The sequence below is a fragment of the Chiloscyllium plagiosum genome, chromosome 1 (assembly GCF_004010195.1).
Source record: "Chiloscyllium plagiosum isolate BGI_BamShark_2017 chromosome 1, ASM401019v2, whole genome shotgun sequence".
NCBI classification, from domain to species: domain Eukaryota; kingdom Metazoa; phylum Chordata; class Chondrichthyes; order Orectolobiformes; family Hemiscylliidae; genus Chiloscyllium; species Chiloscyllium plagiosum.
Window position 1 is genome coordinate 149271309 of NC_057710.1, and position 10917 is coordinate 149282225.

General features: G+C 43.1%; 1 protein-coding gene across 5 annotated transcripts in view; it reads left to right on the forward strand.

Moving 5' to 3' along the window:
• Positions 1–4742: 4742 nt before the first annotated feature.
• The window catches only part of lsm6 (LSM6 homolog, U6 small nuclear RNA and mRNA degradation associated), a 28091-nt gene continuing 21916 nt past the window's right edge, over positions 4743–10917 (forward strand). Inside the window, exons 1-2 of one of the 5 annotated variants that reach the window (XM_043699252.1) lie at positions 4748–4851; positions 5072–5126. The gene's annotated coding sequence lies outside the window, so the exon portion shown is untranslated. The other 4 variants (XM_043699260.1, XM_043699226.1, XM_043699236.1 and 1 more) reach the window with 4 other exon arrangements.

Below are 10917 nucleotides of genomic sequence, written 5' to 3' on the forward strand. Positions count from 1 at the left end.
AGTGGGAAGAGGGAGATAGCAGAAGGGAGAGAGGTAGGTATCAAGGAAGGGAGAGGAAGGCTGCAAGGAGCAAATGGAGGCTATGGGATGGGAGGTTGAGGCTGGAAGGACTGGAAAGTGAAGCAGGAGGGAGGGTGGCTGAAAAACGGAGACTAGCTTTAAGCCAGTCAAAGGATAATACAACTTACTGGGAGTGAGGAAAACCTGAAGTCACTGAGATAAGAGTCATTAAAAAATCTAGGGCTTAAAACTGCATAAATTCAGGAGCTACTATATGGGTGAAAATTGTAGTGAACAGTGTCAAGAGATCACAGTGTGTTAAAAAAGATAGTTACTGCCCTATTTCAGTGGACTCTGTTTAGATACATGTTATAGTTAACAGTAGCAGCAATGTCCAGCTGATTGCCTCAGGAAGGTGATCTGAGCACCAAATCTTTTTGAAAAGCTAGGACCACTTTTCCCATCAGTCAAGAGTTGCAAATATTATAAGACATTGTTTGTTTATTAACAGGTGCATAAACTTGGTTTAAATGTTGCAAAGTTACCTTCAAAAAGTGGTTTAAAGTAAGGATGCATCACTAAGATCTATGAAATTGCTAAGGGATAGCATGGTCAATTCTCTCAGCTTTCCTGTAGTCTCCACTCATGTTTGCTCAATTTGCAAGAAGCTCATAACTGTTGGACTACGGCAGATGTAAGAATCCTAAAGTGCACCTCCCTGGATTCCCATACCTTATCAATAATCACACCCTCCTGTCCCTGATCACAGACCAATTTGAATCATAAAGGGTTATGACCACCTTCTGGAGCAAGGAGTCCAGGTAACTTTCCTCTTCCCTGATATGGTGCAATTCTACAGCTCAAACCCCCGATCCTCAAATCAGATTCAAAGTTTCTTGAGCTGCAAACACTGACTACAGGTGTGTTCTCTCTGGATCACATTGGTGTCCAGCAGCTTCCACATATCAAGTCATACCATGTTGCAGGAGCAATACATCACCCAAGCTGCCATTACTATCATACTGAATTAATAAATTAAGTATTCCAGATTCCATGGTCTTTGCACTTTATTCGAAGGATGCTTAATTTTTATTAAAAAAAGGCAAATATTAATCAGATACTGAATTGGATATGTTTTTAAGCAAAAAATGAGTTGAAAAATTCTGCAGACCTAATCACAATATGAAAACCTTATTTTTACTTTAAAAACAAGAAATATTCCCCAATTCTATTCACGAATCATATTCTTTCTTTGGACACATATCACACCGTGGTTTGTGATATCACTTGTTCACCAGTCTCACTGCAGGACAGCTTCTGGATACACACCTTTTATCCTCTCCCACTCAGCTCCTGATCTGGAGAGTTTGCTTGTTGGACTAATCCTTAGTTAAAGCACCTTTGTACTCTTCATGCACCAAACTTTCAGTATTTCAATCATTCAGCCTTTTTCTCACTCTGTTGAAGTTTCCTTCACACTGACCATGCTCCTCAGTGAAAATCACCCAGCAATTTGTGGTGATTTACACAATAATGTATTGAAGTTTGCAGTCAGTGGCAAAGCAAGAGTGCTGAGAGATGAACTCTTATCAGGGCAAGTAATACAGCAGGTAATTGCAGATATCCTCTCAGACATTCCCAGAATTGAACTGAACGGTAACAGCATCAGGCTACTCAACAGCCAATCACATTTAATAATTTGCACAGATTCCTTGGTTATAAACTAAAAGTACTAAACTAAAATTAATTTTAAATATTTGCATGTCCAGAAAATTAAAGATTGGGACTTACACAAATGGTACAAAATGTTTTTAAAAATTTAAACATTATTTATAAATTAACTGTAAAGAATTCACCAAGGCTCCTTGGACAGCACCTTCCAAACATGATCACTTCCATCTAGAAGGACAAGAACAACAGTAGGAATACCACCACCTGCAAGTTCCCCTCCTTGTCACTCACCATCCGGACTTGAAAATATATTGCCGTTCCTTCAGTGTTGGGTCAAAATCCTGGAACCTCCACTTTAATGGCACTGTGGATGGATCTTGCCATGATGATGCATCATAACCACAGAACATCTTCAGTAATGTTGAACTTTTAATTAAGATGCATGTTTTAAAAAGAGGAAATACAGCTATAAATGACAGAGAATGTAAATGTTGAACAACGTAGTTCAATGAAAGCCTGGAAGGCTTGTGTGGATTACGCTCGGCCTCAAGGAAACACCAGAATATCATGCCTGACAGATGTTAAAGAGCCTTCAAAGGGAAGGTCTTCAAAAGGTAGAAATGTACTGCAAATTGAAGTGCAATCTCCTGTGAAGTGTACTGCAAACTGAAGTGTAATCTCCTGTGAGCTATCTCAGACTGTAAACATAATTGAAGAAAGACAGCAATCTGGGTGAGAAATATGTTTGCATTTTACCCAGGAGGACCAGTTCAAAATACGTACAACACAGATGGCCTCCTTCTTCAAGGACCGCAATTTCCCCCCCGACATGGTCGACGGTGCCCTCCACCGCATCTCCTCCACTTCCCGCTCCTCCGCCCTTGAGCCCCGCCCCTCCAACCGCCACCAGGACAGAACCCCACCTTAAAGCCAAATACATAACAATATTGTCAAATTTGATGGAATTTTAATGCATTTACTTTAGGGGAAATTTGGCATGTTAATATGCTGCAGTTTTTCTTATCTGCGATGTTTTGTGTTATGTTGCTGAAAATATTACTGATGAAATACTTAGCAGTTGTAGTAAAATCATGCGTATACTTAGGATGAAGAAGATTATGAGTACCACATATGCTTGGTCCAGTTCTTGTTGGATTCATTTGGATATCAAAGTTGAAACTTTATTGCTGGAACAGCACAGCAGGTCAGGCAGCATCCAGGGAACAGGAGATTCGACGTTTCGGGCACAGGCCCTTCTTCAGGAATGAGCAGAGAGTGTTCAGCAGGAGAAGATAAAAGGTAGGGAGGAGGGACTTGGAGGAGGGGAGTTGGAAGTGGAGGAGATGCGGTGGAGGGCACCGTCGACCACGTCGCCTTCCTGACCTGCAGTCTTCTTGTTGACCTCTCCGCCTCCATCCTACTCCGACCTATCACCCTCACCTTGACCTCTTTCCACCTATCACATTTCCAATGCCCCTCCTCCAAGTCCCTCCTCCCTACCTTTTATCTTCTCCTGCTGAACACTCTCTGCTCATTCCTGAAGAAGGGCCTGTGCCCGAAACGTCGAATCTCCTGTTCCCTGGATGCTGCCTGACCTGCTGTGCTGTTCCAGCAATAAAGTTTCAACCTTGCATTTTACTCTCTCAAGAATACATAAGAGCAAAGATTAAAAAGTTCAATGCTGGTCTCTGTGTGGTGGTGAGCGAAGGTTTGTGCTAAGGCTAAAAAGAAAGAAGTCTCTCTTTGCTGGAAGTAAGTGAAACTGCAGTCAATAGGAACAGGACTAAGGCCTTTCAGGTGACCTACAAAGCCAAGCATCTCCAAATTGAACTTACCTACTACCTACTATGGATATTACTCAATGTAACATTCACAACTATTCTTTATCTATTCTTCAGAATCCGCATGTCTTTTTTGAAATACTTTTTATCCTTGGACTCACCTCATTTCTAATCTGTGTCCATGTCTGTTATGTTATTATCTACACATGTTGAGTATTATCAAATATACTGTTTTGTTAACTCAAGAAAGTCTATTAAATTGGTCCCTTTGAAAGCCTAAATTACACTGGATAGGGAAAAGGCATCCACAAGTGAGGGCAGGTGAATAAAGGTCTTCATCCAGCAGCTTGGCATCTCATGATAAATTGAAGAAATTTCTCTGGGGATTGGTCGTCACAACCTAAAGCGAGTGAACTGCAGCAGTTCAAGAAGGTTGCTTACCACTTACTAAAGTACAACTTGTGATGGACCAAAATTACAAATTTGAAACTGTGTAAATCAATGATCCATATAGCCTCTACTGCTCCGTGGCAAAGAATTTGATCAATTTTCCTCCTCAATTCTCTTCTAAGTAGAGACATCTTATTCCATACCCCTTCTAAATTCCCCATGTAGTGGAACTTTCTCAGAATCTACCCACCAAGCTCCCTCAGAATCTTATACATTTGGATAAGTACATGAAAAGGAAAGGTTTGGTGGGATAATGGGCCAGGAACAAGCAGGTGGGACCAGTTTAGTTTGGGATTATGTTCGGCATAGATTGGTTGGACTGAAGGGTCTGTTTCCGTATTGTATGACTCTATAAACTTTCAGTGATCTCCAATGACTGCAGGCTAGGCCTAGTTTGAAGCAAAACGACTTTGAGTCAACACCTAGTCCCTTGCAAAATCCATCTCATGGCATATTACCATGTGTATACTAAACCTGATGTTATTTTACCAGCAAATTGTCATTGTTTACGCATGAAAGATTTTTTTAAAAATTCTGGAAACACACAGATCTGCCAATTTCTCTCTTTTTTTTAAAGGATTTCCGTTCTTCCTCGCCATTACAGAGCAGGCGGGGATGATGTCACAAGTTTCATTTGTATCGAAATATTCCCAAACCACAAACAAAAAAACGTTAATACTAATGCATCTGTAAACACCACCAGGAGAAACACTATTCACCTGCCCTCACTGGGGGATGCTTTTCCCCTATTTGCAGCGGACGAAAACTGGGAACTTCCGGTGAGACGTCAACCCGCCGTCGCGTGGATTGATAGGCGGTGCTCAGCTCCGGATTGGCTGGGTTTTGTGGAGTCGCGAGCAGAGCTCCGGCTAACGTCCGAATTGGTTGACGGAACGTGAGGGAGTTTGAAATCGTCCGGGCGACGTTCGAATCGGGCACTGAGTGAACGGTAACCGTCGTTAGAATTTCGCGCCAGAGCAGCGCGCGGTGCGAGCTACGCCTCAGTTGTGGCCGGTGTCACTTGTTGAGTTTCGCCGCTTTCGGTGTGTGTTTGTTCTTATTTGTTTGGGCCCCGAGGCCTGCTGTGAGGTTCCGAGTGCCTATTCGGGGCTTGCATGTGAGCTATCCCCGGGTCTTGTGAGCTCAGTTGTCTTCCTTTCTGCATACAGGTTCATCCTCTGCCTACTGGTGCAGAAAGACAAATCTCGATATATAATCGGACATGTGAGGATCTTACTGATATTTCGCGAAGCAGTGTAGAGCAACGACGTCCAGCCTGGTGTTGTTCCCTGCCGGTGTTCTGCTTTTGCCCGAAACGTCGATTTTCCTGCTCCTCGGATGCTGCCTGACCTGCTGTGCTTTTCCAGCACCACTCTAATCTAGACTCTGATTTCCAACATCTGCAGTCCTCCCATTTGCCTTCATGGTCCATAAACCTCCTCCCGGCCCACTCTTCTTTTAGTGTCATGTACAGCATGGAAACAAACCCTTTGGTCCAACCCGACCATGCCGACCAGATATCCCAACCCGATCTAGTCCCACCTGCCAGCACCCAGCCCATATCCCTCCAAACCCTTCCTATTCATATACCCATCCAAATGCCTTTTAAATGTTGCAATTGTACCAGCCTCCACCACATCCAGGATCTTGACCAGATGGGCCAATGGGCTTAGAAGTAGCAGATGGAGTTTAATTCAGATAAATGCGAGGTGCTGCGTTTTGGGAAAGCAAATCTTAGCAGGACTTATACACTTAATGGTAAGGTCCTAGGGAGTATTGCTGAACGGAGGCTGAGGGGTGACCTAATAGAGGTTTACAAAATTATGAGGAACATGGATAGGGTAAATAGGGTAAGTCTTTACCCTGGGGTCGGGGAGTCCAGAACTAGAGGGCATAGGTTTAAGTTGAGAGGGGAAAGATATAAAAGAGACCTAAGTGGCAACTTTTTCACGCAGAGAGTGGTACGTGTATGGAATGAGCTGCCAGAGGAAGTGGTGGAGGCTGGTACAATTGCAACATTTAAGTGGCATTTGGAGGGTATATGAATAGGAAGGGTTTGGAGGGATATGGGCCGGGCGCTGGCAGGTGGGACTAGATTTGGTTGGGATATCTGGTCGGCATGGACGGTTGGACCGAAGGGTCTGTTTCTATGCTGTACATCTCTATTACTCTGACTCTAGTTACAAATAATAGTATCATGTTTCAGGTGGTCCCATTTAAGATGGAGTCTGAGACCTTGATACCCTCCGATCACATGATATGAGGCATCTATGATATTGCGAGCAGTAAATGGCAGGGCCCTTAGCAACATTGATATACGGAGGGATCTTGGAGTGCAAGTGCAGAGCTCTGCAAGTGGCAACACAAGTGGTAAAAAAGTTGTAGAGCATGCTTCCTTTCATCAGTTGGCGTTATTAAATATAAAAGTTAGCAAGTCATGTTGCAGCTGTGTAAAACTTCAGTTAGGCAATATTTGGAATATTCTGTTCAGTTCTGGTTGCCACATTATGGGAAGGATTTGGAGGCTTTGCAGAGGGTGCAAAAGAGGTTTACCGGGATATTGCCTGCTTTGCAGTGTATTAGCTATAAGGACAGGTTAGGCAAACTTAGATTTTGCTAGAGTATTGGAAGTTGAGGGGCCACTTGATAGAAGTATATAAAATTGAGAGGGAGTTCGAGTCTTTTACCCAGAGTGGAAATGTCAAAGACAAGGGGGCATAGATTTAAGGTGAGAGGGGAAAGGTTTAAAGGAGATGTGCGAAGAAAGTTTTTTTTTTACAGAAGGTGGTAGGTACCTGGCACATTCTGCCAGGGGAGGTGCTAAAAACAGGTGAGATAGCAACGTTTAAGAGGCATTTAGACCACTACATGAACAGGCAGGGAACAGATGGTTACTGATATACATAGATCGATGGGATTAGTTTAGAATGGCATCATGGTCGGTGCAGACATGGTGGGCTGAAGAGTTTATTCCTGTGCTGTAATGTTCTGTGTTCTAATTGCTTACTGTACCTGCATGGGTTTGTACATGTACACCCATGCCTCTGAACGTCTACACTTAAAAGCATCTCACTATTACAAAGTATTCTGATCTTTTATTCTGCCTAACAAAGTGAATAACCTCTCATTTCCCTATTTTATACACAGCATTACCCATTCAGTTAACATGTCTGTATCTCTTTACAGCTTGTTCAGTATCCTCCTCTCATTCAGCTTTGTATTAGCGGCACCGTTGAATGCATAATTTTTGGCTCCTTTATCTAAGTCATTACTATAGATTGCAAATAGCTGAGGCTCAAAACTAGTCCTTTAGGCATTCCACTGGTCACAGGCTACAAATTTGAACACACCCCATTTATTGCAACTCCACTTAACTTGTCATCCATCGACACTAATGTATTATCCTCATTCAATGCTTTATTAAAAATTGATATGTAGGACATTCTCCGGCTTCTCTTTGCCTACTAGTTATGAGCTCCAAATCCATAATTTGTTTTCAAGCATGATTCCTACTTCTAAAACAATGTTTAGTCTGTCTAATCATATTTTAGAAATAATTTTCTAAGTGTTGTTGACTCCTCCATTTCACCGTTGGCTAATGTCAAGCTAATTGGCCAGCAGTTCTCAGGTTTTCTCTTACTCCTTTCTCAAAGAGCAATGTTACAATTTATTCTTTCCTATTTGCAGGAGCTATTCGAGAGATTAGAGCCTTCACTACCTTTGCAGCCAATTCTCTTAGGACTGTTGGCATAGGTCACCAGTCCCACGGAAATTGTCAAATATTAGTATCTGAAGTAATTTATCATCACTAATCATTGCTTTAATTTTCTTCTTGTTAGACCCTTGCTTCCTCATTATTTTTGGTATGCATTCTGAAGATAGACAAAATATTTGTTTAGAGGAGAAAGTGAGGTCTGCAGATGCTGGAGATCAGAGCTGAAAATGTGTTGCTGGAACAGCGCAGCAGGTCAGGCAGCATCCAAGGAGCAGGAGAATGGATGTTTCGGGCATAAGCCCTTCTTCAGGAATGAGGAAAGTGTCCAGCAGGCTAAGATAAAAGGTAGGGAGGAGGGACTTGGGGGAGGGGCGTCAGAAATGTGATAGGTGGAGCGAGGTCAAGGTGAGGGTGATAGGTCAGACTGGGGTGGGGGCGGAGAGGTCAGGAAGAAGATTGCAGGTTAGGAAGGCGGTGCTGAGTTCGATGGATTTGACTGATCAAGGTGGGGGGAGGGGAAATGAGGAAACTGGTGAAATCCGAGTTCATCCCTTGTGGTTGGAGGTAAACAAAAATATTTGTTTACCACTTCTATTTCCTTATTGCCTGCTAGAGCTTCTGGGTTTTAAAATTCATTCTTGGAATATGGGTGACCCTTGCTAGGCCAGTATTTATTGCTCATCCCTAATTGCTTGAGGGCAGTTGAGAGTCAATCGCATTGCTGTGGATCTGGAGTCACATGCAGGCCTTACCAGGTAAGGATGGTTATTTCTCTCCCTAAAAGACATTAGCAAACCAGTGTTTTTTAAAAGCAATCCAGTGCTGGCAAATGGGACTAGATTAACTTGGGATACCTGGTCGGCATGGACGAGTTGGACCGAAGGGTCTGTTTCCGTGCTGTACATCTCTATGACCCTATGACTGTGACTACTTTCCCTAGTACTTTCTGACCCTTGTTTTTCCTGACTTGTATCCACTACTGGTTCTTCCTGATTTTCTGTGCCAAACCATTTAGTCCTCCACAATGAAAGATTTGTTGTAGGTACTGCTGCAGGGTGATGATAATGGTGAAAATGAGGTGTGATTGTTACGTGATCCTATGTTTGTTTTCAAAAATGTTTTCATTACAATAACAACTTGACAAGTGTTTAAACCAGAAACATAGATCCCAGACTTCCGCTAATATCATAATAGAAACATAGACTCACTGAACAGGAATGGGCCATTCAGTCCTTCCAGCCTGTTCTGCTATTCAGCATGATCATGGTTGAGCATCCAACTCAGTACCCGGTTCCCAATTTCTCCCATCCCCTTTGATGCCTTTAGCCCCAAGAACTCTCGACTCCTTCTTGAAAACATTCAATGTTTTGCCCTCAACCGTCTTCTGTGTCACAGAATTCCACAAGCTCGCCATTCTCTTGGTGAAGAAATCTCTCCTTCCTTCAGTTCTAAAAAGCCATTCTATGACCCCTGGTTCTACACTCCGTGGTCATGGAGAACATCCTCCATCTACCTTGTCTAGCACTGCTGGAATTTTATGGGTTTCTAGAAGATTCCAGTCTCTCTTCTAAATTCCAGCGAATACAGTCCTAACCAACGAGTCTCTTTCTGGCAATTAATCTGGCAAATGGGACTAGATTAATTTCGGATATCTGGTCAACATGGATGAGTTGGACTGAAGGGTCTGTTTCCGTGCTGTACATCTCTGACTATGACAATGACTTTGGTACATCTGTCCTGCTATCCTAGGAATCAGTCTGATAAACTTTCTTTGCACTCACTCAATAGTAAGAACGTATCTTCTCAGATAAGGAGACCAAAACTGCACACACTACTCAATGTGTGGTCTTACCAATGCCCTGTACAGTTGCAGAGGACATCCCTATTCCTGTACTCGCATCCTCTCATTGTGAAAGCCAGGGTCCCATTTGCCTTCTTTACCACCTGCTGCACCTGCATACTTGCTTTTAGCAACTGGTGTAGGAAGACAATAGACAATAGGTGCAGGGGTAGGCCATTCTGCCCTTCAAGCCAGCACCACCATTCATTGTGATCATGGCTGATCATCCTCAATCAGTATCCTGTTCCTGCCTTATTCCCATAACCCTTGATTCCACTATCCTTAAGAGCTCTATCTGACTCTTTCTTGAAAGTATCCAGAGACTTGGCCTCCACAGCCTTCTGAGGCAGAACATTCCATACACCCACCACTCTCTGGATGAAGAAGTTTCTCCTCAACTCTGTTCTAAGTGGCTTACCCCTTATTTTTAAACTGTGTCCTCTGGTTCGGGACTCACCCATCAGCGGAAACATACTTCCTGCCTCCAGAGTGTCCAATCCTTTAATAATCTTAAACGTCTCAATCAGATCCCCCCTCAGCCTTCTAAACTCAAGCGAATACAAGCCCAGTCGCTCCAATCTTTCAGTGTAAGATAGTCCCGTCATTCCGGGAATTGACCTCGTGAACCTACGCTGCAGTCCCTCAATAGTCAGATTGTCTTTCCTCAAATTTGGAGACCAAAACCGCGCACAATATTCCAGGTGCGGCCTCACCAGGGCCCTGTATAGCTGTAGAAGGACCTCTTTGCTTCTATACTCAATTCCTCTTGTTATGAAGGCCAACATGCTATTAGCTTTCTTCACTGCCTGCTGTACCTGCATGCTTGCTTTCATTGATTGAGGTACAAGAACACCTAGATCTCGTTGTACTGCCCCTTTACCTAACTTGACTCCATTTAGGTAGTAATCTGCCTTCCTGTTCTTGTCATCAAAGTGGATAACCACACATTTATCCACATTAAACTGCATCTACCATGCATCCGTCCACTCACCTAGCCTGTCCAGGTCATCCTGTATTCTCCTAACATCCTCCTCACATTTCATCCTGCCACCCAGCTTTGTGTCATCAGCAAATTTGCTAATATTATTTTTAATATCTTCATCTATATCATTAATGTATATTGTACAAAGCTGCGGTCCCAGCACTGATCCCTGCGGCACACCACTGGTCATCGCCTGCCATTCCAAAAAGGAGCCGTTTATCACTACTCTTTGTTTCCTGTCAGCCAACCAATTTTCAATCCATGTCAGTATTTTGCCCCTAATACCATGTGTCCTAATTTTGCCCACTAACCTCCTATGTGGGACTTTATCAAAGGCTTTCTGAAAGTCCAGATATACTACATCCACTGGATCTCCCTTGTCCATCTTCAGAGTTACATCCTCAAAAAATTCCAGAAGATTAGTCAAGCATGATTTCCCCTTCATAAATCCATGCTGACTCTGACCTATCCTATTACT